The 27493-nt window shown below is 36.5% G+C and overlaps 1 protein-coding gene across 2 annotated transcripts in view; it reads left to right on the top strand.

Moving 5' to 3' along the window:
- The window catches only part of LOC126378996 (ADP-ribosylation factor 6), a 64611-nt gene that overhangs the window by 4575 nt on the left and 32543 nt on the right, over positions 1–27493 (top strand). The window contains exons 1-2 of one of the 2 annotated variants that reach the window (XM_050027582.1): positions 1281–1565; positions 6217–6310. The gene's annotated coding sequence lies outside the window, so the exon portion shown is untranslated. Of the gene's footprint in view, positions 1–1280; positions 1566–6216; positions 6311–27493 lie in introns of those variants that run through there. The other variant, XM_050027574.1, reaches the window with a different exon arrangement.

Genomic DNA, 27493 nt, shown 5'->3' with positions numbered 1-27493 from the left:
TGAGTTGATTTAGAAATTTTATTTTTTACGGCTTCAAGTGACCCAGGCATAAGTTTTAGATGCTAATTTCAACTTGATACCTCCACGTGTTCTGGAGAAAAAGGGTCTTGATCGACAGATGGACGGACAGCAAAGTGTTTTTACTTTTGAGGTTCGGAACCCTGAAAAATTGTTTGAATTACCAATTAAACCGTTAAGTGTAAAGTCAAATATCTCGTTGGCAGTTTTTAAAGCCACCGACCACTCATTTCACTTTTTTATTTGCATACTAAGATGGTGGACAAGTTAGTAAGTTACATGATTGATGAGTTTCAAATTCAAATTCAAAAATATCTTTATTCAGTAGGTAACATAGTTACACTTTGAATCGTCAATTTTACATAACGAACGTCTTATCCGCCTAAAACTACTGCAGCTTCTCACAACCTGTATAGCCGGGGAAAAGAAGCTGCAAGAAAAACCTCGGCACAGGGCCCTAGACGTTCTTTAAAAAAATAAAAATAAACATAAAATATTGGTATACAATTGAGTAATTTAGCTGCCTAATATCAGTTCTCAGACAGTTAATCCCATGCATTCATATCTTCTAAATAATCACTAACTTTATAATAACCTTTTTTGTAAAGTTTTTGTTTAACTACTGTCTTAAAACAGTTGAAAGGAAAATTCTGAATTTCAATGGGAATCTTATTGTAAAAACGTATACATTGCCCCTTAAAAGATTTAGTAATCTTATGTAATCGACTGACTTGTAAAGCAAGTTTATTTTTATTCCTGGTATTAACAATGTGCCGATCGCTATTTTTTGCAAATAATCCTATATGTTTTTTTACATATATTAAGTTTTCAAAGATATATTGTGATGCCAAAGTTAAAATATTAATTTCTTTATTTCTAAGTGACATCTTGGGTCCCAATTTGTAAATCGCCCGAATGCTCGCTTTTGCAGAACAAAAATGCTGTTCATATCTGCAGCATGACCCCACAGCAAGATGCCGTACGACATTCACATCACAGACCCTTTCGCGCATGACAAAATAGAAGGTTAAAAGAGCGAGAAGGAAGCTTTTCAAATTGTAACATCAGTATCATTAAGATATTCACTAGTGCTGTAGTAACATTTGTATTTTTTTTTAAAGTTTGTCACTTTGTTGCCTTGTCATTCTGCACATAGTACTCCGCTTCCGCCTATGACATACCAATCGCTACTGCAGTGGGTGTGCGTTACGGACGGAAGCCTAACGTGCTCTCGCGCAGATTACGCGCCTGCGCGTAGATCGCTTGCCAATCAGAGTGCGCATTCTCCGTAGCACTACGCGCGGAATTTTAAATACGCTATTGTGTTATCTATCATATATTTTTGTGGGCGAGAGAGTTTGTGATATTTTTGCGGAAAAGTGCGGTATGATAACTGGTGTGGTCTGGTTAAAACCGTTATTTGGTGTGCAAAGCATTGAAATAATGTTGAGTGTTTAAATAAATGTGTTTTTTTTTATATATTTAACAGTTAATGTGTATTGTTAACGAATCGTTGAACTGAACGTTCAAACAAAGTTATTTGAATGGTATGTTGCAAATGACTTATTCTTTGCCAAAGTTCACAAAGTACAGGAAACCACGTCTTATGCCTGTCACGCGCCTTACGATACGACCCGTGTGGTACAACAAAAGTTTCTGTTAGTCGCCTATAAACTGTGTTGCTTATTGTATTAAGTAGCTACAAACTTTTTTTTAAAACAACTTTTAAAGTAGGTAAATGATTTACAAACAAATTTTAGTAAGAGCGTTTAAATGCAATTTTCCGCAACTTCGTTTGAGTCTGAAAGGCGAAACAAAGAGAAAGTAACTTAACACAAAAATTGTTATTTGAGACGCCTAATAAAAAGATTAATACCAACAAAGTGCTTAAAACCACTCGGAAGGGCGAAAGTTAGTCGGGAATTGTGAGTTTTTTCCCAGCTTTATCTAACTTTATCCAACTTTGACCCATGTCCCGAGGGCATAAGAAGCCTCTGGGATGAAATTTCATCGTAATATTTGTAACAAGAGAGAGAACCTGTAATATACGATATTCAATTTTACTGTTCACTGGCTCGTAGGACGATAGAAATACGCTGTAATGCTTTAAGATTTCCTATAGTTGAGCTGACATTTATTACAACGTAACATAGCAAGAGCTGTATAGTATGTACACCCACTCTTTAACAGCTATGCTTAAGTCCCATGTAATAGGGAGCGAGTATATTGCCATTAACCGAGCCCAAATCCTGGAAATCACGTGATATCAATAATATATGATACAAATATTACACCAAGCTCAATAAAATAGAATTCAGTGACACTACGATTCGAAATTACTCGTTCTCCGAAAAGGGCTGTCATATCACGAGCTGACATTTATTATCTTTCCATAGAGCTTGAATTTGTGCCCTGACAGACGTATTACATTGTAAACAGTGATTTAGCAAGCCCCATTTACTCTGTCTTTCTCATTGTTTTTATTTTTCCTTGTCATTTATTATTCCCGACAGATTAGGGAACCCAAGCTCCATCTACGAAGATTATATAAATAATATCAAGTTTATTTTCTGAAAACATTGTTTGACATTTCCCTAGCATCTATATTATTCATGGCATTGATCTCCGTTGAAAGCGAGTCGTGTCACTGACATAGCATGGGAAAGTTATATTTTCGTCCTGTTTAACCTTTGACCTAAATGGGCATAATTCACGCACAAGGGTCGTAAAAATAAGGCCCCGAAATATCACTCCTAACACAAAAGTTTCAGGTTTTATAAGACGTAAGTAAGTACAGTTGGCTGTTCTACTCTGAACAAGAAAAGTCAAGGTTCTCAATTAGTGAAGTTAGAATATAAGTTAAAAACAACTCTAAGGGTTTGCTCTTCAATATTCAAATTCTAAATTATAACCTAAAACTAGTGAAATATAATTAGAAAATTACGTACACACCCATGTAATTATAATATTCATTCATGCCATTAATTTGTTCACATTTCCATAATTTCGTGTAATTAATGGTATTAGCTGTTTGTAAACAGTTATTATAGGTTTCCATATTCGATGTTGCCAGGTTACGATGTACTTATTAATAATTACCTACTCGTGCATTGATCGCGTATTTAGGTTTCTGTGTCATTTGATGAAACACGTGTTTTAGATTGTGCTACATCTTCTTTCTAACTAAGGGCCAAGACACATGTACGTACATAGAACAAGAGTAGTGTTTGCCCTTGAGTGTATAGTTTGCCCCTGGATGTACAGTTTACCCCTGGATGCACAGTTTACCCCTAAATATAATGTTTACCCTAAAATACCGTTCGGTATATATTTAAATTATTTATATTTCAAGAAAGACGTATTGGAATATTTACTGACCTAATGTTCAAACTGATGCTGTTTATTGAAGTCTCTTGCTTATTAAATTAAATTGCCTAATAATTCCTTTTCAATCGGCCTCATCGGGAAAACTCGTAGGATTTTTGCTGTTAACCGATGTTATTTTAAATTTCTGATGTTTTTAAAGCCGTAAGACTTCACAAAGGGACAAGGGCGAATGTTTTACATCAGGAGTAGACTGATGCTCGTAATCCATATCGGGGTAAGCGAAATCACAAGTCGTTGTTATCGTTCTACAGCTACTGAGCGATAGCTACTGCGTTCAGTAGTACAATGTCAATGTCGTGGCCAGACCGTAGAATTGATTATTTCATGATGTGCTCGATCATTTCATGAAATGTTCATATTTCATGAAATAGAATATCACACGTTGGCCACATCATCATGTAGTTTAGCCAAATCAATGAACACAAAACGTTTAACGATATGAACAACTAAATGCATGATATGGCCAAACGTTGGCAATCATATCGTAAAATTAGCAACATTATCCACCGGTAGCGGCGCTGGTGTCGATTATATTTAAAACTTTATTGATATTATAATCGATGAGTCAATGTAATTGTACAATTTTCCATATCGAATAGGTACATAATTTTGAACCTAAGAAATGAATCGATTATTTGCATTTTTATTACACCACATAGCATATGGACACCGCCTACATTAACGATATGGCCAAACGTTGATTGAAATATCATTAAACGTTGACGTTTCAACGATATGGTCAACTGAAGACGGTCGCAAAACCAGGCGGCCCCCGCGCATATTCGTGTTGCCCACCGCGCGCACCAACATCGGCAGATATGCTCCAGTAGCGCACGCACTTAGGACCATCAACGATATTTCTCAGCAGTGTACTGACATCGACCTATTTACGTGTTCGTTGACGGAATTCACGGAGTTAGGTATTAAATTCTTTAGTTAGGTACTAATGTTATAATTGCATTACATAGTCGAATTGGGACTGCCTGTAATGTCTATGTAATTTGTGTTAATAAATAAATAAATAAATAACTTTAGTTCTATGTTATGAAATGGTCGAGCACATCATGAAATGATCGATTCTACGATCTGGCCACGACATCTACACCACAGACGAAGGGTAGTTTGCCTGTCGGTCTTTATAGGATACACTTCGGTGAGTGTGCGCCGAAACTTCACTAGTTAATTCCACCCACTCCATTCCATCTACTGACAACTAGGCGTCGGTTCATCCTTATGTTGTGGATATACCACCAATCCGCGCTAAACGTTTTGCCTCTTCTTTTCTGATGTGAACAGCCAGACAGAACTGTCTAGCGTCGTTTTCCAACTCGTTATAGTCTAGGAGTCTTCAAAGCTAGAGTGAATAGGCATTTGCTAGTTAAGCGCGATCCATCCTAAACCACATCGTCATTTACCATCAGGTGACATTGTGGTCAAACACGAGCCTATATTATTTAAAATAAAAATGTCCAGTAGGTAGAATTACTTTCTAACTAGACAACTCAGTTGGCATAAAACAAATTGAATATTGTACGTAATATTGTATATTTACTCTCCAGTCCAAACTCATTATAACATTAGATAAATAATTAAAATAACAAGAAGTAATGTTAACAAATAATACCTAAACTTCACACTAATTATAATTTTGAAATTAACACATTTGTCGTACACAGGTGTTATTGTGCTCTGTCTGGTGTGTAGAGGATGGTAAAGAATACAGCGACTTTGAGTTGACCACGTTTTATTATTAATTAATTAGACACACACAATAATACGTTTTTCACAGTTGGTATATCGTAGAAGAAGAAAGTATTGCTATTTTATGCATTAAAAAGTAAAAAAGAAAATAAAAAAAATGTTGGATTTCTGAATCTGAATTTGATTGATATCAGGGATATTGTTACCGATGATGTCAGCTACAAAAGAAGAAAGAAAATTGGGTAGTGACATTTATTCACAAACAACTGTTTCTTCAGAGGAAAGCGTTGGGTATGAACTGTACATATATTTAATTCAGAACATGAACTATGAAAGGTGGTTTTTCCATGCTTATGCCGTCCGGCCAGCCTCTACTTTTTATTTCGACCGATCCACCTAAGTAGGATGGTAAACAAACCGAATTGCTACCTTCATCTTTTATTTAGGGACAAGGTTTTTATATAAATCCAACACTTTTAATGTGACCTTTCTGCTTTTGTTTTAGTATCTGTTACTTTTATGGATTATAGGATGAAAAGACTACTACTTACTAATATTTTATAAGCTCTCGTAATCTGAACTAGGGCAAAAAGAAAAAGTCTCAACAACCGTACGTATTCTAAGATATTAACTCGAACCTTCCTGAACTCCGTCCTCAGTTGAGGAATACGAACTCTGCTTAAAATCGGCTTTCTAAGACGGGGCACCTCAACCTTTTACTCCAGTGAAGTTGAATGAATGATATATTCGTCTCCAGTGAGTAAAGTGCTCAACTCGAGGACGTAAACGGCAACTTAAAATACCAAAATGCTCAGCTGAGGCAGAGTCGAGTGGAGTTAACATCTTAGAATATGAGTGTAAGACTTCCTCTTATCTATATATAAACTGCCTATACGTATACGTCCCACTGCTGGGCACAGGCCTCTCTTCAATCAACCGGAGGGGGTATGGAGCATACTCCACCACGCTGCTCCACTACAGGTTGGTGAAGGTGTTTTTACGGCTAATAGCCGGGACCAACGGCTTAACGTGCCCCCTCTTATCTACTTTTACTATAAGCCAACTCTAGTAAAAATCACTTTTGTAACGTAAATATTTCAATTGTTCCAGGTTATGTGTGCGTATCGTTAGATAAGCAGCAGCACTGGTAGGGTCGTGGATCCAACAGTGTGGAATGGTTCCAGTGTGTTACCGGTTTATTGATGTAAGTTGTTTTTAATTTTGTTTACTGTGTTACTGCTTTACCAGATCCGACGACCGCAGGCAACAGAGCGTTTCGATCTTTCTTAAAGTATCTCTTGCTTTGAAGCTTAATAGTTAAGTTTCTATTTTATCATGCGAAAATTTTATTGCTATGGTTGTTTTTTTATTATTCTGGAAAACATTGTGAGGAAACCTACATTCTCGAGAAATACGTTTCGGAGGTATGTGACCTGTAGGTACAATCAAAGAGCAAAAGTGCAGTCACTGAGCCCAGCGAATTATTTGTATACAGTGGTGGAATTATGGACCATTAGTTGTCATAATTATAAAATTTATGTTTTTGTAGGTGTTTTTGGTTTAAAACAGAAACGTCATGTAACCAGGAGGTCTTAAGTGCAACCAGTTAATTTATTACTTTGCAAGAAACTGATTGGACTTTTGCACTTGTATTGAGCTGGTTTTCCCTTAAAAAACCGGACATGTAAAATCTTCAGGTTAGGTTAGATTAAGCGGATCCCGTGAAAATGGGATAACGCTAGGGACATGATGTATAACATACTATTGAACTATACTATTTGAACTCACAAAAACTCATACAAATCTACAAAATTGCAAGTAGTACGAAATGCCTACCATGATTAGTCGCGTATCTCAGGAATGCGATATTGTTATTTATTTAACAGGTACCAAATATTGCTGCAAATGACATTTCTTGGAGGTATCTTAATATTTTTTAGGCGTAAGTTTATCGACAAGCTGGCGTTTACACCCTGTACGGTCACGAGCATTAATATGTATACACTTTGGTAACATGTCACATTAACTTTTTTGACAAATTGAACTGTAAGTCTCAATAATTTCAATATAATGTACCCACTTTAGTGCGAGTCCTAAAGTGGGTACATTATATTGCTCATGACTGTACCCATGCATATTTTAGAATGTACAGAGTTTATTTGAAATATTATCATATAGGACAGTCTCAGATAAATTATAGACGGCAGTTTCGCGCAAGCGTTCCCCTTTGTACATGAACGATCGTTCGCATTTCGCTATTTGTGGGACGCTTTTGTTTTGATATGCCTTTATAGAGCTTTTCTTTCGTGTGTGGCAGTGAGTAGATGAGTGCTGTACCTTATACCTCCCCCAGGAAGTGGCAGAAAAATTGTAGTATAATTCTATTCCAAAGGCAACCCGTCCCGTTATCCTGTTAATTTATGTGAGTGTACATTTATGGAAGACCCATATTTCGTGGTTACAAGTACGGACGGAAAGTTAGAGTATTGTATAATACACGAAAACGTTGTGGGATGTTTTAGACCACGATTCTGAGTTGATAACGAGTGGCATTTTCCGTCACGAAAGTATGGAAGTGAAAAAAAAAATTCATGAGTTTTCCAACAGCTGAGTCATCCCTCTTAGACGATGTTATGGCCAACGTACATAGCATTGTAAATCATCAATCGGCGACTAAAGACGTTTATCATTTTCAGCCACAATAATTCATTGACTGTATTCCATCAATTGGAAGCGTGTAGAAAATTTACGGTTATTATTTTGATTACGGAATTACACTAGTCTTAATGTTTGTTAAAGCAGAAACCGTTTCACTTAGCTATGGTATAGTGAGCAACGCATCGCTATCTTATCAGCAACTATCGATCGATTTGATGTAGGTCTTTTCAAGATCATGATTATCTAGAAACTTCAGTCAGTAACGTCAGTGCAACTAGTCGTCACTAGACAACTAGCGTCCATTTTTCACTTTTGATATATTTACCTTCGTTGTTCGATAAAAAAAGAAATAAAAAGCTGAGGATTCTCTCTCAAGTTCATATACCTCCGATCCGAAACACATTTCTCGGATATGTGAGTTCTCTCACGATGTTTTCCATCAGCGCTGAGCACGTGATAAATATTTACGATCCAAACATGAATTCTTCTTCTATCGTGTGGGTTGTGAGGTGAATTGTGAGGTGAATTACCAACTCCATCAACCCTGGTGTCAGGGTTATTATTGAGCCGCCAAAGGCCCCTGACATAGCTCATGTAACGACTACTTACTTACATCTGTAAGTAGTAACAGGGACCAACGGCTTAACATGAATTAAAAAAAAAACATTTAAGCCCGTGCTGGGATTGAAACTACGGTTAACTGTCTCTTATAGCAAAATAATCTTAACTTTTGGCGTTCCATTAATTTCCATTTAGGCACCTACTTTATAAACCAGAGATTAGACAATTAAATAGACGTTTGAATCCAAAGTGCATGTAAATTCGGTGAGTCAACTTTGCGTGGGAGTCGCAATGCACTCACTTTGTACCCACACAGGTTGTTGTGGCGTAACCTTTTAGTGTTTCAGTATTTATAACCAGCTATTTAAGATTTACTACTAGTAACTTTACATTTTGCAGCATCTAGGTAATATAAAATCCGAGTAGAAAATAATGAGTGGGAAGTTCTTTACTAGCAATCATCAGTCTCATAGCATCTTAGATAGGCAACATAGCATCACGCCTGTATCCCAGTAGTGGTAGGCAGAGGTATACAATATACACACCCTCCTACCCACTTCTTGCCTGCTATGTCTATATCCTACGTAATAGGGGCTATTGCTAATAACAGGGCAAAAAACATGAAAACCACGTGACATAAACGATCCTTTTTTTAGATTTGACTTATTGTAGACGTGATTTATTGTAGATTTGCCGCAGATGGCATTAACTACTTGGCGGGACAAATGGTGAGCGCTGAAGGCTCTCACCCGATACAACGTTTAAGACAACAGGCCTGAGGGTGCCCAGCTGGGCGCGAACCTCGGCTCAGGGCGTCGTCTGAGAGGAAAAAGAATAGTGGGTCGATAGCGAAAATCGCTGAATGAGGGGAAATAGTCGACCACGCCGGCGGGATCGGTATCGGGGTCCTGAAGTGTTTGGTGTCGCGAGCTGATTGGCTGCCTCTATGGCTAGAGTAATCGGGTCATCGGGAACATAAACGATCCAAACTAGAATTCAAACTCATAAAATCGAATTCAGTGGTTTAGAGAATTCGAAATTCGAATCCGAGATTCAAATCCGTGACACTACAACGTAAGTCACGCGTTTTCCGAACTGGGCTACCACAGATAAGTGATTGAATGAGAAAGAAACCTTTATTAACTGATACAAGAATTTATGTTGCTTCTTTTTTCTTTATCCGATTTCATGTCACCCTTGTATGTCTAGAATACCTACCAAGGGCGGAGTACATTTTCATTTGACCCCATCCCTACCCTTACCCTTATCCTTTGACATTAAATACAATCTTCCTCGGTATCTAGTTACTGACCGCGATCAGTAGAATGTCACTCAATCTGAGAAGGGATATCCAGCACCCACGCCTACACAAATTCTGACTATTATTTCAGACCGATAAAAATGAATTAAAAAGTTATCAAGGAACTATCAACTTCTGTATATTGGCCGTTCTATACGTAATATTATTCCTTAGTCTATGCCTATACTATCAATTTTAGCTTCGATGTAAACTCCAGTATACAAGCTAAACAAAACACACATGTTTGCACATTGTACTTAGCGTAAAATAGGTGTTATGTTTGCATTGCGTACAAGGAACACGGATAGACACTAGACATGGATAGATGCTATTGTTTTCACGCTTCACGCATAGATATTCCAGCCCACATTACCAATCAGTATGCATTGTGTAAAGGCGACAGTTGTTAGGCGTGCAGCTTTGTAAAATGTTTTATATAAAGACAATGTATCACTCGCATTCTCGATAATCCTTTGATACTTTGTGAAACTATGTAACTTTAGCTCACGATTAAATCCTAACTGGGTAGTCAGAAGTACATCCATTGTAAGAATTTTATCAAATCAAATCAAATATACTTTATTGTACAGAACTAAATTTCCACAATCAGGCATAACACATGAACACTGTAAAATTTGGGGGGGGGGGGCTTATTGTTCTAGAGCAATTTCTTCCAGGCAACCACTACCAGGAAACAAACATTCTAATGTAAAAAAATATACGGTCGATATGAGTACCTCCTTTTTGAAGTCGGTAAAACGTAGGACAGCCGCAATACCTATATACAATTGGTAAATAATGTATCATAATCAATAGCTTTTCCTATGTTGCGGTGTAAATGATCTTCTGGTTAGGTTAAGATTACAAAAACCCTGTGGTTTTGGGCATGCGCATTGGTGGCGTTAGATAAGTACCCTCACGCATTGAATGCTACCGTACCATCTCGTCATATTAATAATCCTGACACCAGGGTTGCTCAGGTTGGTAATCCTCATATAATAACCCTCACGATGTTAGATAGATAGATTGAACTGATCGTTGAATGTATTCGTTTCGTGAGTTTAGGTTTGAAAGGTGAGACGGAATTTTTTAAACTTGTATATTATATATAGAAGTTGTAGATAACTTTGCTATCACTTTTTTATCTAAGATGATTTTAGACAGTCTTCTGTTTTCTAAGTTGGCTCTTTGGTACTTGTTTTTCCTCTTTTGCGGGCGGTACTAACTTATAGGTAATTAGTTGCACAGCTAAATCATTTAATTTAACATGATGCATGAGTTTATCGTAGTAACTTTGCCGAGTTTGGGAACCGCTGTTCATTTCGTCTTTGTAATGTACCCACCCTATTTTGATGTGCCTTCATTATTGTATTATTACTGATAATAAACACATTTTTCGTTTTCAACTGTTGGTGTGCTAAATATAAAAAAAAAAACAATTAAAATAGATTTCTTGTCCGCTTCTTATTCATCAATAGTTTCATACACGCGTCTATTACTCATACAGTCAAAACACAATATATCTATCGCTTTATTGAATACACTTTGCGAACACGTAGCAGCCAATTGGCTATTGGATAGTGTTATTGGCCATTTTTCATATTGGGCGCTACATCTCTATTAAAAACTCGTGCGCTCTTCATAAATCTGTGTGGGGTGAATTCATGCGTCCCATATAAAATCTCTGGACTTTGCAGCACTATACGGATCAATATAAAACCTCATAGCTTTATCTCAGATATGTCGCCTAACAGTGAAGATCAAGTGTCGCACACAACTACAAGAAAATTAACTTTTGTTTTTATATATTCATACTATTTACTAAACGCCTCCACCAAGCCGCTATGGAGCAGCTTGGTAGAGCCCATCCAGTTGTTTATGTATGTGAGAGTCAGAAAGAAACCCGCTCATCTTGCTTGAGACATAGTAGTTAGGTGTCAATGTCATCAGGTCGACTAACTTGCTATGAAACATTTAAGTATAGCTTCGCGAACGCTGTCCTTGTTCATTGTACGTTCGTATCCCATAATTAATCAGTATGTCCTACATAATTGCGTGACTAGAGTATAAACTGTAATTTTGTATTGCTTTTAAATTCACTTAGTACAGTCATCAATTCAGATAAATAGATGACTGATAGATTCGGAGTAAGATGATTCCGTGCTTCGGAGGGCACGTTAAGCCGTTGGTCCCGGTTATTAGCCGTAAAAACGCCTCCACCAACCCGCATTGGAGCAGCGTGGTGGAGTATGCTCCATACCCCCTCCGGTGGATTGAGGGGGGGCCTGTGCCCAGCAGTGGGACGTATATAGGCTGTTTATGTTATGTATGTACAGTCATCAATTCAGTATACCAGTATTGCTCTTAGATCAACTTATTGATGCCGTGTTATGATAATAAATTAAAGTGATAGTAAAAACATAAAAAAGCTAGAAAGAAATAATATTTAATATTCCCATAAAAATATTAACCACTTTTTAGTTAAGTAAACTCAGGTGCTGCCCTGAATTGAAATGAAACAATAGGACTGTTTATTTTCACGATCAAACTGCTCTAAACGATCATTCAAAAAATTCAAAATTCGAGGCTAATTCCAAAGGTTGCTTTTTACATTTTCTCTTACTCTTCCAACTTTAGTGCAATCCAACCAATGAATACAAACGGAAACCAAATAAAAACAGTGAAACACCTCTGCCAATTAGACATGTTTTGCAAACCCCGCATTCACGATCGGTCCGTCGACACATCGGTCGACTGCACATAGCATGTGTGTAATGTTTGTCTCGTAAATAATCACCCTGGCAACTGCCAAGTAAACGTGGCCTTGCTCAACACACAACATAGTTTGATATGCTCGCCTCAGCTGTTATACAATCGGCAACATTGCATTGTTGGAGCCATGCTGTCTGTCTAAAATGCAGTTTTATTTAAAACTAGCATTCCGTCCGCGTAGACATTATCGCACGCGACAGTTTCTTTTCACTCCTTTTTATCCCCTTAAGGAATGTCGGAAATAAAAACTACTCTGCTATTTTCTGGATCTCGAACTATCGCCGTAACGAATTTCATTTAAATCGGTTCCACAGTTTAATCGTGGAAAGGTAACAGACAAGACAGAGTTACTTTCGAAAGTATGATATTATACTATATCGAACATCGACAACGAATACTGATTTTCTTTCTTAAACAGGAAAAATGTGCGTAAGTTTTTCTAGTGGGATAAAATACCTAATCTTTGCTTTTCCTTCTATATTTGTAGATACTTACTCCTCAGGCTGTAACAGGAAATTTAATAAAAAAAAAATCCCAACGTATATTCCAATATTTATTAGAATAAATGCACCATCCGGTTGTTTACCAATCCATCTCTGAATTTTCAACATAGCCTTTGGTGGCTGCACTACGTAAACAAAGTGCTTTCATTGGCATTCGTCAACTCTCCATACGTGAGGGGAAAAACAAACATTGTTTGACTGTCTGCCGACCATTTTAAATTTAATTAAAACGTTATAATAATGATAAAAGAACAAAATTTATGTTGTAAATTATGAAGGAAGGAAGGAAAGAAAATGGAATAAATGCAAGGAAGAAGATGTACCTAAAGTAAATTATGATGAATCCAAGAATAGAATTTCAACATAACTTTACAGAGCATCACGCCTATATTCCCGAAGGGGTAGACATATATGTTTACTATGTACATCCAGTCTCCAGCTATGTTTAAGTCCTAAGAATACTGTAGATAAAATTTAAAGCATGAAATATTTTTCTAAACTACTATTAACTGTCTACTTACAAAAGGTAAACAAGTTGAACTGATCCATCTAATTAACATTCAATCGATTTTAATCGCTTTACTTTAGCACAATAGACAGATTTTCCCAGGGCACAATGAAAACATTTTGGGTAACAACGGCCGTCCCTTCCCGGATATCGGCTTTAATTATTTCAATAGGGAACTTTAAGCGTTGAAACACAAATTAGTATACATCGCGTGTCTATACCTGCATCATAGTACACCTGTCGTTCGGTACATTTTATGGCGACTTCGTGACTTTACTTTAGGATTTTACCATAAGAGTTATTTATGATCGTAGAAGCCGCAGTTCATAATTCTGTAAACAAATTAATAAATAAGAAGGAATGCCAGGCGCATCATCATTGTCAAAAGGATTACGAAGTTAAAAGGTGTGGAAATATAAAAAAAAACTTTTCGTAATAGATATAGTACATATGATATGGATTAATGGCCTTTGCTTTGAGTTCAAATTATTTGTATGTTTTGAAATTCCTATCTTTTTCTATGGTGAAAAGATTTTGAGTGAATGTTTTTAGTTCAGCGGGGTTTGCACGGTATCCGCGCCGCGAATTATGTCGAAGGCTTCGACCTATAGACACTGCGAATGCTATCTACTAAGACGTCGTTTACCGTGCCGCGAAGGCTAGGTGTACTGAAGGTACTGGGGGCGTATTCTTTTTTCACACCCCACCAATCCTTTATTAAGTACTTTGCCTCTAAAGAATCGGTAATTGCATTTACAAGCCATTCATTCTTACAGGAGATTGTAACGGCTTAAGTTTTGTATTGCTCCGTATCTCCTAAGTTTTCCCCTCAGGAGTGGATGACGTCAATTCTCGCATCTGGGATAAAAACAAACTTTATCGCCCAAATAAAGGAAAATCCTTCAAGTTTTTTCGGGAATCTTTAAGTCCACCCACTAAAGTAGGTTTACTTCGGTAAATTTGTTAAGTGTTAGGTACATTGATCTCAGGAGTAGCCAGTCTGCCGCCATAAAATAAACTGGAAAGAAAAACTGTTCATGGAAGGTTTTCGCTTTTGTAGCAAAACCAAGGAGAATAGGTAAGACCTACCTACCAAGGAGATGGTGCCCATTCTAAACGAGTCCGCTGATTAATGTAAGGAACAATCAACCTAATTATCAACACTGCTATTATTAACACGAAAAGTGTGGTTTTAGGGCAGTAATAAAAGTTCAATGAAAACCGAAACAGTAATTTGGGAGCCATAAGGTTACCATTGTTTATATAATACTTACCTATAGGACTGTTAGTCAAAGACAAATGATATATACTTGCTACAAAAGAACAATCGTTTTCTCTTTATGACAAACGCAAACTCTTGTGTACAAAGATATTTCTAATACCTATTCAAGCTTCAATAAGTAAATTGTTGCATTATAAAGAAAACCACGAAAGCGCCTTTTTGAAAAATAATATTCTGATGTGCTTTTACCTAACAAAATCTCGCAACAGACTCGCTAGTTTCAACCCAGGTAAAATGTTGTAGCTTCAGTTTGCCTGCAATGAAAGTAGCATGTACGTTTCGAGGTTTTGTTAAAAAAAAGACATCAATGATATTTTTCATAAAGGCGCTTAAGTGATTTTCAATATAAGGCGACGAAATAGACGATCAATCCGCCAAATGTAATATTAAAACGTCTAGAAACATCTTTTACGTCCACACGAGGTCATTCTTACTACTAAATTGTCATGCTGTCTGTGTGAGAACATATAACGCCCTTCCGTAGTAAATAGCTACCCCAACAGTTTCGATCCCAAAATCCCAACTCAAAAACTGGTTAAAGGGAAAACTGTTTTTTAGCTTAAATGAGTTTTTAAGTCTCTAAATATTTGTTTTAGTTACTTAAGTATAATATTTGTAGTTATTTATTTGTTAGTATCTACTTAATCTAATAAGTATTGTAAGTCACAATATGACTAAATGTGCTGAAAGCTAATACTTCCATCTATATATACCACATTTATTACAATACATTTTCATTTCATTTCATACTACAGTTAATGAAGTAGCTAGTTATCGGGTGTCTGTCACCATGTCATCGCCGCTTTCAGTCATTGCGGTTTTGTTTTCAAAAGTGTGCCGTGTTGAGTTTCCCCTGTGTCATTGTGCCTATACGCAGCTTGAATAGGCACCAATTTGTCATATGCTGTAACGTCCAGTATAAAAGTTTCTCCGCTCAAGCAAGCTATGTTAGAGCATTTTGCTCATACCATCAATAGTAGCAATTGAGAGGACATGTGCAATACTCATATATATTCCTATATATATATTTAGTTGTTGAAAAAAAGTTGTAATCATAATTAGGTTTAATAACATAAAAACGCGTGAAGCTTTTTCAAAGGAAATGCTTTGGATAAACTCGTAGAAAGAAACGTACAAAGAAATGTACACTTCATGTTTTTTTTTATTAATATATTTCTTTGCACGTTTCAAGTACCAAGAAAAAATCTCCTGTAATATTATACTTACCCTCCAAAAAAATAAAATCTTGGAAAACGCTTTCCATATAAGGAGCTTTTTACTTCTTAAACAGAAAAAAAGCAAAGAAAGACGTCGCATGGAACATCGATTACGCGATTAGTGAGAGCTATAGGGCGATAGCGTCAGTTAGTCGTATGAATCTCTAGGGATCGGATTTGCTGTGTGTACGCCTATAGGGTTGTGGTTAGGGACTATTTTGGAACCTTCTAGACGTTGAACATTCAATATTACCGTGTGTTGGGTCATGTAAAAGAGCTGCATTTTCCACGTTCCTTTTTTGAAATAATTCTATGGTGGCTTTCCTTACTTTGAAATCTATTAAAAGACTGTTTAGTAAATTATATCTAAAGGTGCCTTATTAGTCAAATGTTACTGTAATAGGCTATCCCAATAGTCGTTTCGGCATTTTTAAATTAAAATGAAATTAAGCCGCGCCTCATTTTTACCACTGTTGTAAACTCACTGTAATTTAGTGTGCCATGAAAAGTTGAATGAAGAAATGTCGTCAGAACTAAAAAGTAATGCATTTTACGATGACTACATTGTATCCTTTTTCTACTAGGCCGGGTCTTGTAAAGCCTAATTCGAAAATGATATCTATGAGTCTGTTATTTATATTACGGCGGTTATAGTGAGTGGTAATAAAATATCTCCAACTGGGTACTTTCATGTTAGAAATACGTATTGAAAGACATATTCGAAGCGAAGCTATGGAGCTAGCACGTCTCCTCGGTAATCGAATCTGATAATGCCACGCTCGATAGAAATCACTAGTGGCTCGAATCTCACGAACGAAAAGGATGTACCTAATATTTCAGTCAACCTTATTTCATATCAGCGTCAAACACTTTTGTATACTGGTGATGTAAACAGTATAATATAAATAGCCTATATACGCCCCATTGCTGGGCTCAGGCCACTGAATACCACGCTGCTCCAGTGCGGGTTGGTGGAGGCGTTTGGTACTTAAATAGTATGAATATAAAAACAAAAATAAATTTTCTTGAATTCGTGGTTCCCTATACGGTCAAGGTCGAACTGAAAGTCTTAGAATTACCTTACCTTTAACATGTAAACGTAAATCGTTATGCGAGAAGTACGTAAGCAACTATGCCTAAGCTTTTCATTTTCCTTCCAGACCATACATACAATTGTGACTATTAGGTATAATATTAATACATGATAAACTGGACTACAAATTGTTCCAATTCCAACCGGGTAATTATAGTTCGGAAGTGTCAACCCTTGCTTTGAACCAGCGAATGATGTTTACATCGACTCAATGAGCTTCAGGGGACGCTTACAGTAAAGTTTATTCACCTCGCACACATGCTGACAAGCCATGTCGCTAAAACATAGACTGCCCCTGCGGCATAGCTTACTTACGCGCCACGCAGGCACGTATCGCGCGCGATCGATACGACCAATATACTTACGACTTTCATATAACAGCATTGTCGGCATTGTTGTTGTGTGTGTTGTATCCAGGGTTGATGGGATAGGTAATCCACCTCACAACCCATACGATAGAAGAGAAGATTGTCTATATGTATTGGCCAAAGCTCGTGCGTGTTTTTCGTCCGGTCACGCGCGATAGCGTAACCCGTGCAGCGTTAAAACGGTTGAAACTTAGCACGTTGTGTGGCTCGCTTTATTGGTTTTCTGAGAAAATTTCCTGAATTTTGTCAGTAGCGTCACACTTCTGTTAGAATTGAGTTGTCTGTTGGCGTAAGAATACGAGTATGTCAACAGTTCGTTTATTTTGAAACGTAACTGTCTACAAAGTTTAAATATTAGAATACGCTTTGAACTAAAAATAGTTATGCATACATAATTTACTAACATGTTTTAAGTCTGAATTAAATATATTTTATTTTATTTATTATGATAATTGGGGATTGTCGGCGTGAATACTATCACATAAACACTACAGACAGAATATACTCTATGAGTTTATGATATAATAATGTTAGATAAGATAAGATTCTAATAATTCGTATCACCTAAATCCAGATTATACGAGATTGTCGTTAATTGCCGAGAAGCGTATAGTACTGATATATATTATAGTACGTTACTGTGCGTTCCCACGTACCATATATCAGCGAGCTATCTAGTTTAAACCAAACTTCTTGACCCATTGTTTTATGTGAAAGATCCGTTCAAAGAACTACCTATTCTCTAGAAACATGCTAACATTAGTGAATTTATAACTTGGTATACATATACTTTATTATATATACTATATTACACATTGTAAAGGATCGGTAAAGACTTTCAACTGTCAGCCGTTGTTATTGTAATTTAACTTAAAATGTAATGTATTTTTTATCGTGTGGGTTGTGAGGTGTGTGACCAACCTCAGAAACCCTGATGTCAGGGTTATTATTGAGCCGGGAATTGGGATCCATGGCATAACGGAACTTTCATACCACATACGGAACATCATTTCGGAACATGGCATATCGTATGGGTTGTGAGGTGTGTGACCAACCTCAGCAACCCTGATGTCAGAGTTATTATTGAGCCGGGAATTGGGATCCATGGCATAACGGAACTTTCATACCACATACGGAACATCATTTCGGAACATGGCATATCGTGTGGGTTGTGAGGTGTGTGACCAACCTCAGCAACCCTGATGTCAGAGTTATTATTGAGCCGGGAATTGGGATCCATGGCATAACGGAACTTTGTGGGATAATGTTAGTCTCGGATAATCGGGTGATCAACCTATCTTTAATGTCCTGTCCAGAGATCAGTGGTTTTTGTGATATGTCCCCACCGGGATTCGAATCCCAACGCTCAACCACGGAACCACTGAGGCTGCTAGGTTTTAAACATAAAGTGATTTCCTACTATTTAATTCCACAGTTTTATTTGATTAATTAGTTTTAAAGCTTCAGACTTGTCTGTTCTTACGTAAATAAAGGGTATAGCGAGGTAAGGAAGACGAAATGGCCCCCATGGCCCATGACGGAATTATCATTTGTACTGGTATTGGCACTCTAAAAGAATACGAAATGTAAGGTCGTTGACCCCTGACCTTGACCTGTCTTTGAGATATTCGAGAAAGTTCGTACGCGCGCCGAGTTTTTTCAAATTTTTTTTTCCGAAAAACTATAAAAGCTAGAAGGATGGGACCAATTGCGTATAATTAGGGATACTTTGAAAAATATTCTGAATTTTTTTCAGAGTTCTGGTGAAATGACAACTGTGCAAAATAATTAAACAAAATATAAATATATTTTTTTAGTACTGTTCTATTATGTTTACCGCGCCAAAAAAAATATATAATACTCTTTGATTTATATACTTACACCACACAAAAACTGATTAAAATCAAAGAGGCGCTTCTTGAGTAATTATGAATTTACTTAGTGTGCGTACGGCTGGTAGGAACTAATTAAAGAGGTCGTTTTTAGATTAATTATTATAATTACATGTTAAACATAATTTTAATCATCATCATCACTGTTTTCATTTATTACAACATTGACTGCATCATTTGAAAATATTTTCGACAGAATTTCAGCAGGACGTAAAATGCGAGATAGATATCTCGCATGAGCTAAGTAATATAATTATTACACTTGCGGCATATGAAAATCGACTTGCGAAAATCGTACTTTGGGCAAAAGAAAACCCATTTATGCAAACCGTTTACAATTTGTACTACGAACTAGAGTTTTAAGTTTAGCATCCTGTAGCACTTTCTTCATAATAGTGGCATCATTTTCCGTACCATAAATTGGCCCAGTAAAATCAACTATAAACCCGTTCGTAGTACAGATTGTAAACAGTTTGCATAAATGGGTTTTCTTTTGCCCAAAATACGATTTTCGCAAGTCGATTTTCATATATCGCAAGTGTAATAATTATATTATTTAGCTCATGCGAGATATCTATCTCGCATTTTACGTCCTGCTGAAATTCTGTCGAAAATATTTTCAAATGATGCAATCAATGTTGTAATAAATGAAAATAGTGATGATGATGATTAAAATTCTGTTTAACATGTAATTATAATAATTAATCTAAAAACGACCTCTTTAATTAGTTCCTACCAGCCGTACGCACACTAAGTAAATTAATAATTACTCAAGAAGCGCCTCTTTGATTTTGATCAGTTTTTGTGTGATGTAAGTATATAAATCAAAGAGTATTATATATTTTTTTTGGCGCGGTAAACATAATAGAACAGTACTAAAAAAATATATTTATATTTTGTTTAATTATTTTGCACAGTTGTCATTTCACCAGAACTCTGAAAAAAATTCAGAATATTTTTCAAAGTATCCCTAATTATACGCAATTGGTCCCATCCTTCTAGCTTTTATAGTTTTTCGGAAAAAAAAATTTGAAAAAACTCGGCGCGCGTACGAACTTTCTCGAATATCTCAAAGACAGGTCAAGGTCAGGGGTCAACGACCTTACATTTCGTATTCTTTTAGAGTGCCAATACCAATACAAATGATAATTCCGTCATGGGCCATGGGGGCCATTTCGTCTTCCTTACCTCGCTATACCCTTTAATATCTTTCAACGCTCTGTTTATTTTACTCTGGAGGACTTCATTAGAATTTTCTTAATTGGAGTCGGGAAATTCTTATGCCTTCTGTACCGAGATAAGCTTACCTTTTACCTACTTTTCTTCTACCTATGTTTTTGGTTAATACAATAAACAAGCAGAAATTAAACCAATTTTCTATATAAGTACTTATAAACTAATCTACATTATTCATGAAATGTTAAAAAACTATTCTCAGCTGAGATTAGTACAATTGCCAACTAAATAATATTAAAGTAATAATAATAGGGAATAGTTTATCTCTTTTCCGGTCTTCTGGAAGAGATTTCTGTCTTGTGTTAGTTTTATTGATTTTTTAATTTCTAATTGTACTGTTTTTCTGTTCTGTGTACAATAAATGTTAAATAAATAATTAATAAGTTATTTTAGTCGTTATGAAGTCTTATGAAAATTTCTGCCAGTTTATTTTCTGTTATTGTATTTTAAGATCGTACCATTTTAATTAGATGTCCAAATAGAAATAGAAATAGAAAATAGAAAAATATTTATTTCAAAAAAAGAGATTTACAAAAGTAATCTGTTACAAAAAACTGGTTTTATGAGGTAGTTTCAAAGCCAGCTACTATCATGAAATGAAATCATAATTATTTAGTTAGTTTATTATTAGCCAATAACTCGTCCTTGGTCTAATTCACACGAAGTTCTGTAAGCTTAACAAAAATTATTAGATTTTTTTATTAAACAATAACCCATTATATTATGACATCTAATTATTTTAATCTACATTTTACCCGTTGACATTAATACAATATAATATCTTACAAGTACTTAATTAATATGAGAACGCAATTTGTTCGATATCAGCGTACCCCGAAAGCCTTCTTACATAAATAACCGTAACTACTTGAGATACGGTCTTGATTTATTCCCTAATTTTCTGAGGCGTAAGCATTATTGATAATGCTTTTATTCACCCCTTGAATGTCGTTTTCCCTTAATCAGAATATGTATGTGAATATAGTTTAGTCATCATCTCCCTAGCATCATCCTGTTTTCCACAGGGTCCGCTTACCTAACCTAAAGATTTGACAGGTCCGGTTTTTTACAGAAGCGACTGCCTGTCTGACCTTCCAACCCGCGAAAGGAAGACCACCCCAATACAGGTTAGGATATGTGACCTAAACGAAATGCTCTCGGGAATGTGGGTGTCCTCACAATGTTTTCCTTCACCGCTGAGCAGCAGCAATCATTTATACAAGCAGTTATGCTTATGATCCAAACATGACTTCGTAAACAATTTCGAAAATCATTGGTTTGGTCCCGTGCTGGATTCGAACCTGCGACCTCACAATGAGAGTCAAGTGTTCTTCCAACTGAGTTACCACGACTTTAGTATCTATAATATAGTAGGTAATAGTAGGTATTAAGGTACAATGAGATACCGTATCTAACGCAACGACAGACCGTACGATAGAATAACCCACTTCATCCTTCCACTCCCGAGTATTTTCATATCATAAGAGCAATTAGGCTGCGAAGTCTTCGTAATAACAACTCGGTAGCTCTAAATGAAGCCTATGCAATAGGGAATAAAATTTTACGATGATGGAATTGGCAAGTTACTGTGTAGATAATACCTATTAACGGTAGTAGTTCAGCAAACTCCACAATGGCGCTTAGACTACCAAGAACCCATTGAAGTTTCAAGAACGTCGGAATTCTGTTCATTTCAGGCCTGTGGATGAGCAGTTGGCCGCGAACCTGGGCTTAGGGCGTCGTCTGAGAGGATAATATTTGAAATAAATAATCGACTCTTATATCTATTTATTTATGTATAAAGTACTGTCACGTGGTTTACATACCTTTAAGTGAGCAATAGAAATAATCTAGATACGTACTAATTAAAAAATATTATCATCATCATTCAATTAAAAGCCACGCTCTTGTCGCTGTAGCACTCTCCATTCTTGCCTATCAAAGGCCAATTCTTTCACTTGCCCATAAGACGACGTTTTCTTTAATCCGTCCCATATGTACGGTCACGAGCATTAATATGTATACACTTTAGTACCATGTCACATTAACTTTTTTGACAAAATGTCAAATATGTTAGTGCGACAGAGTCCTAAAGTGGGTACATTATATTGCTCATGACTGTACATGTCTTCCCCTTCTTCTCTTTCCTTCCCTAATATTATGTTAGGCAAATATTGAAAGTTATTGAGGATTGAAGAGTCAAGATGATTAGACACTTAATAAGACACGACGAATTTATTAAAAAATATTAAATCTAACATAAATGTTCTAAAAGCTTTTAACATAATTATCATGAAATAAATCTAGTCAATTTTTTCTAGATTTATTTCATGATAAATCCACACGATGCCATACTACAACTTTATTAACACTACAAATGCGGTTTAATATTATATTCACAAGGTACCCCGCCTTGGTTTCGTGCCAGAGCAAAGTCTGTGGTACCACCGGCACGATTTGTGGCCACGACACAATTTCACATCAGAGCCTAACCTACCGACCTGGAGTTCCAACTATTTGATTTACGATTATATCGTCTGGAGTTCAAAGCGCTCTACTTACCTACCTTTTATTTAACGTGACTTATTGCTCCTCCGTACTTCGGAAAGCACGTTAAGCCGTTGGTCCCGGCTGCATTAGCAGTCGTTAATAACCATCAATCCGCACTGGGCCCGCGTGATGGTTTAAGGTCCGATCTCCCTATCCATCCATAGGGAAAACCCGTGCCCCAGCAGTGGGGACGTTAATGGGCTGATGATGATGATGATGATTGCAGATTTGCCGCAAATGGAATTAACTACTTGGTCGGACAAATGGAGAGCGCTGAGGGCTCTCACCCGATACAAAATTTTAGACAACGGGCCTGTAGATGACCAGTTGGGCGCAAACCTGGGCTCACGGCGTCGTCTGAGAGGATATTTGAAATAATTAATCGACTCTTGTGTGCCAATTGCGATATGCGCTGAACTAATTACCTACCAAAAGCTATTTTTTATTTGTATATTGCTGTACTGAAATGTAAAGTGGTCTATGTGATCAATTGTTATGTATGATATCAACATCTAATAGGCATTGTGAATACATGCGACTTACATAACAACCGTACCGTTGGCTATTGAACCTTCTCAAAAACAAATACGAATCTAGAATAGATTTAAACGTTTTTAGGATTCGGCACAGGGGGTTAAAAAGGTCACATGGACATTGATTATGATTATTATTATAAATGAATTGCTGCGATGTGGCGTTTTATTCTCATGATTAATTTAACCACGTTTACGATACGCGAAATTTTAGTTTCCATTCTTTATTCACGATGACACAAACACAGTTTTAAACAGTATTTTTGTGATATGTGTTTGGAACAGCCTCTGTGGTCTAGCGGTTAGAGCGTCACGCTTACGATCTAGAAGTTCGGGTTCGATTCCTGCTGGGGACATTGTCGAAATTACTTTGTGAGACTGTCCTTTATTTGATAAGGACTCTTCGGGCATGAATCTCCTGATTGTCTGAAAAAGTAAGATGATTCCGTGCTTCGGAGGGCACGTTAAGCCGTTGATACCGGCTATTAGCCGTAAAAACACCTCTACCAACTCGCAGTGGAGCAGAGCAGCGTGATGGAGTATGATCCATACCCCCTTCGGTTGATTGAGGGGAGGCCTGTGCCAAGCAGTGGGACGTATATAGGCTGTTTATGTATGTGTTTCACCACCACATCAGCGGAGGAAAAGTTCTTCTATTGTGTGGATTGTGAGGTGGATTACCAACCCCATCAACCCGGTGTCAGGGTCATTACTGAGCCGCCATAGGCCCCTGACATGACTCATGTAACGACTACGTACTTACATTAGTAAATAGTAACCGGGGCCAACGGCTTAACGTGCGTTCCGAAGCATGGATCGTCTTACTTTTTGGACAATCAGGTGGTCGGCCTGTAATATCCTAATCGAACTAGATCACAAAGTGATTTTTGTGATTTGTCCCCACTGGGATTCGAACCCTGGACCTCCGGATCGTGAGCACAACGCTCAATTACTGGACAAGTGACAATGCGAAACAACAGAACTCTTGCTTAGGAGAAGGCATGGCATCACGAATTGCTGTTGATCTCCAACATCAAACACTTTTACAAAGTCAAGTGTTGTACGAGTACGTTTATATAAAGATGGTTTTAAGTAATACTTTGATTTGACCTTCGAAGCCTGAGTCACGATGACATGTTTTACACACGCCAATCAAACGCTCATAAACACGACGTGATATCATACATTGGTATTTTTATATTATGTTTAATGTTTTATAAAGACATAACATAAATATGTTACGAGGTAACATTCTTCAATACTGTTGGACCGTTAGTGATACCCATTTTCAAGTAGAGAAAAATAAAAGTTATCAATAACATAATTCGTCCTTAAATTATAACATAACATAATCTCACGACTGTATCCCAATGGGGTAGTCAGAGGTACATAGACATCACCGAGCTTTCTATTAGACAAACGCTATATGTGGTCGTTACCTTTCATCATCACTAATTTAAGAGCTCTTGTCGGTGTAGCATTCTCCATTCTTGTCTATCAAAGACCAATTCCTTCACCTCCTTATAAGACACGACGTTCGCCTTCTCTTTAATCTGTTCCATGTAAGCTCTTCTTGGTCTTCCCCTTCCTCTCTTTCCCTGTAGCTTCCCTTCTATGATGTTTTTAATAAATTCGTCGTATCTTATTAAGTGTCCAATCATCTTGCCTACAAATTACGAATTAAATTAAAATGAACGATTATTCTAAGTGATGACATATTTTGTTTTCCGTTATACCAATCGCACATTTTAATCCTGTTATCAGTTTTTTAATTATAATTAAAGCTGTAGAGGTATTACCGCAAAATGAAATACGCCGAAGCGGTCTTAATTATATCGTCATTTTGGTATACAGATCTTTTTAATTGCTTCCCAGTCCCTTTTTAATTTGAAGGGAAATGTGTTAGGGAAAAGGGCGTAAAATTATGTTCAAGTTTTTAAATGTATTTTACTGAATTGGCCTATAAAGTAATTCTATCAAAACTTTGTCAAAGTTTGTTTGAAGAAGTTTCTATGGCATCTGTAACTTTTATGAAACTGAATTATCGTTTGATGTAAAATATTACCAATATACATAAAATCACGACGATTTCACGTTGGGGTAGGCAGAGATCAGGAGAAATATTAAAATGCCATACTTTTTAATTCTTTTTTTTAATATTTTAATTGAATATCTCGAGTTACTGTAAACGAGCTACATTATACCTATTACGACCTATGTACGAATATACTTCTCATAGTGAATATTTTGGGACGAAATAACAAATTGCTTAACCAAAATAGAACCTACAAAAAATCGTTTAAAAATACTCACTGTTATTAATAATAATGGCGTGATGTTTTGATGTCTGTATTTGAAAACATACAATGAATAATGCCACAATTTATCTCCCAATTTCCATTTATCTTTCACATTGGAATAACACTCTTTCACTCTGAATTAATCCTCTATGATCTCTAAACCTTGAGCCGCGTAAACGTGGTACATAATCTTGTTCACGTTGTTATTGGATTAGTCTTGAAAAACGCGATCTCACCACAGTCTGTAAATATTTTACGATGTATTTATTTATTTATTTATTTATTTATTTATCTAATAATTACAACTATAAGTTACCATACAGGCATATGCCCAAGGCGGTAACTTAGACACATACATTAATATAAACTTAAATTATTATTTCAATATTTACAATATTATACTTATATACCTAGATACTAAACTTATCAAATATGTTACCTATTATCACATACAATTTTAATTATAGCCTCTGCGAACTTCGCCAATGAACAATTGAACAGGTCTATTTCCTTGGCAACCTCATTTAATATATTTAGAGCGGTGGTAACGGGATCTTGCCTCATTATATTAGTGCGACTCTTGGGTATATAAAAAATTTGGTTCCGCGGACCATGCCTCAACCGTAGATTTGGGACTTGCAGCCCGATAGCTTGTAGGATCGCAGGGTTATGCAGGACCCCTCGAAATACCTTAAAAATATACGTAGTTAATGCTACTTTCCTTCTAACCTCCAGCTTGTAATATCCTCCCATCCCAAGTAAGAAAAGGGTAGGATACATTAAAGGATAATACGGGAAGACTCCATATTGCCTAAAGTATATGTGCCTCAGAAATTTATTTTGGATCCTTTCTAGCATAAGATTATACTTTAATTCATGTGGATTCCACACTAATGAGCAACTCTCCATTTGACTCCTAACTAAGGCATTGTATAATGTTTTCAAAACCACAACATTTTTAAAATCTTTTGTCTGGCGCAAGATAAACCCTAAGTTTCTGTATGACCTTTTACATATTTTCGTAATATGATCTCGAAATGTAAGATCATGTAACGAAACGCTAATGGCTTAAAAGGCCTTGTTGAAACCGATGCCCATAAACATTTTTGAAATGCATTTGATGGGTTGGCTAGCCAATGAAAATACTGTTAAAAAATAACTTTGCTTTTGCTTTAGCCCTTGTCCAGATAGCACGGATTAGCGCGTATTATGTTACAACAGACTTATGTTCTCTACTATTATTTGTTTTGTTTTTTGACGTGACTTAATATGGCATTAACTACTTGGCCGGAACATTTCTTTATTCATAAATGTAACATATATTATGTTCATTATTTCCATTTATTATCTATGGTAGATGTATAAAATAAAATAAATAATAAAAATAGCATCACGCAAGCCTGTTTCTCAAAAGGGTAGGTAGAGGTGTATAACAATAGCATATTCTCGCCAGCTATGTAGTCCTATGTAGGTAATAGGGGCGGGGCCATTAACCAGGCACAAATCCTGGAAACGCCGTGATATACTTTACCTTTGATCCAAACATGAATAAGTCGTAAAGTCGATTCGAAAGCAAGGCCTTTTATCATGATATATGAAACAGCTGATCCAGTC

Source organism: Pectinophora gossypiella, chromosome 2 (genome assembly GCF_024362695.1).
Source record: "Pectinophora gossypiella chromosome 2, ilPecGoss1.1, whole genome shotgun sequence".
In the NCBI taxonomy this organism is placed as follows: Eukaryota; Metazoa; Arthropoda; class Insecta; order Lepidoptera; family Gelechiidae; genus Pectinophora; species Pectinophora gossypiella.
Note: the sequence above shows the minus strand (reverse complement) of the source record. Positions and strands in the feature narration are given on the sequence as shown.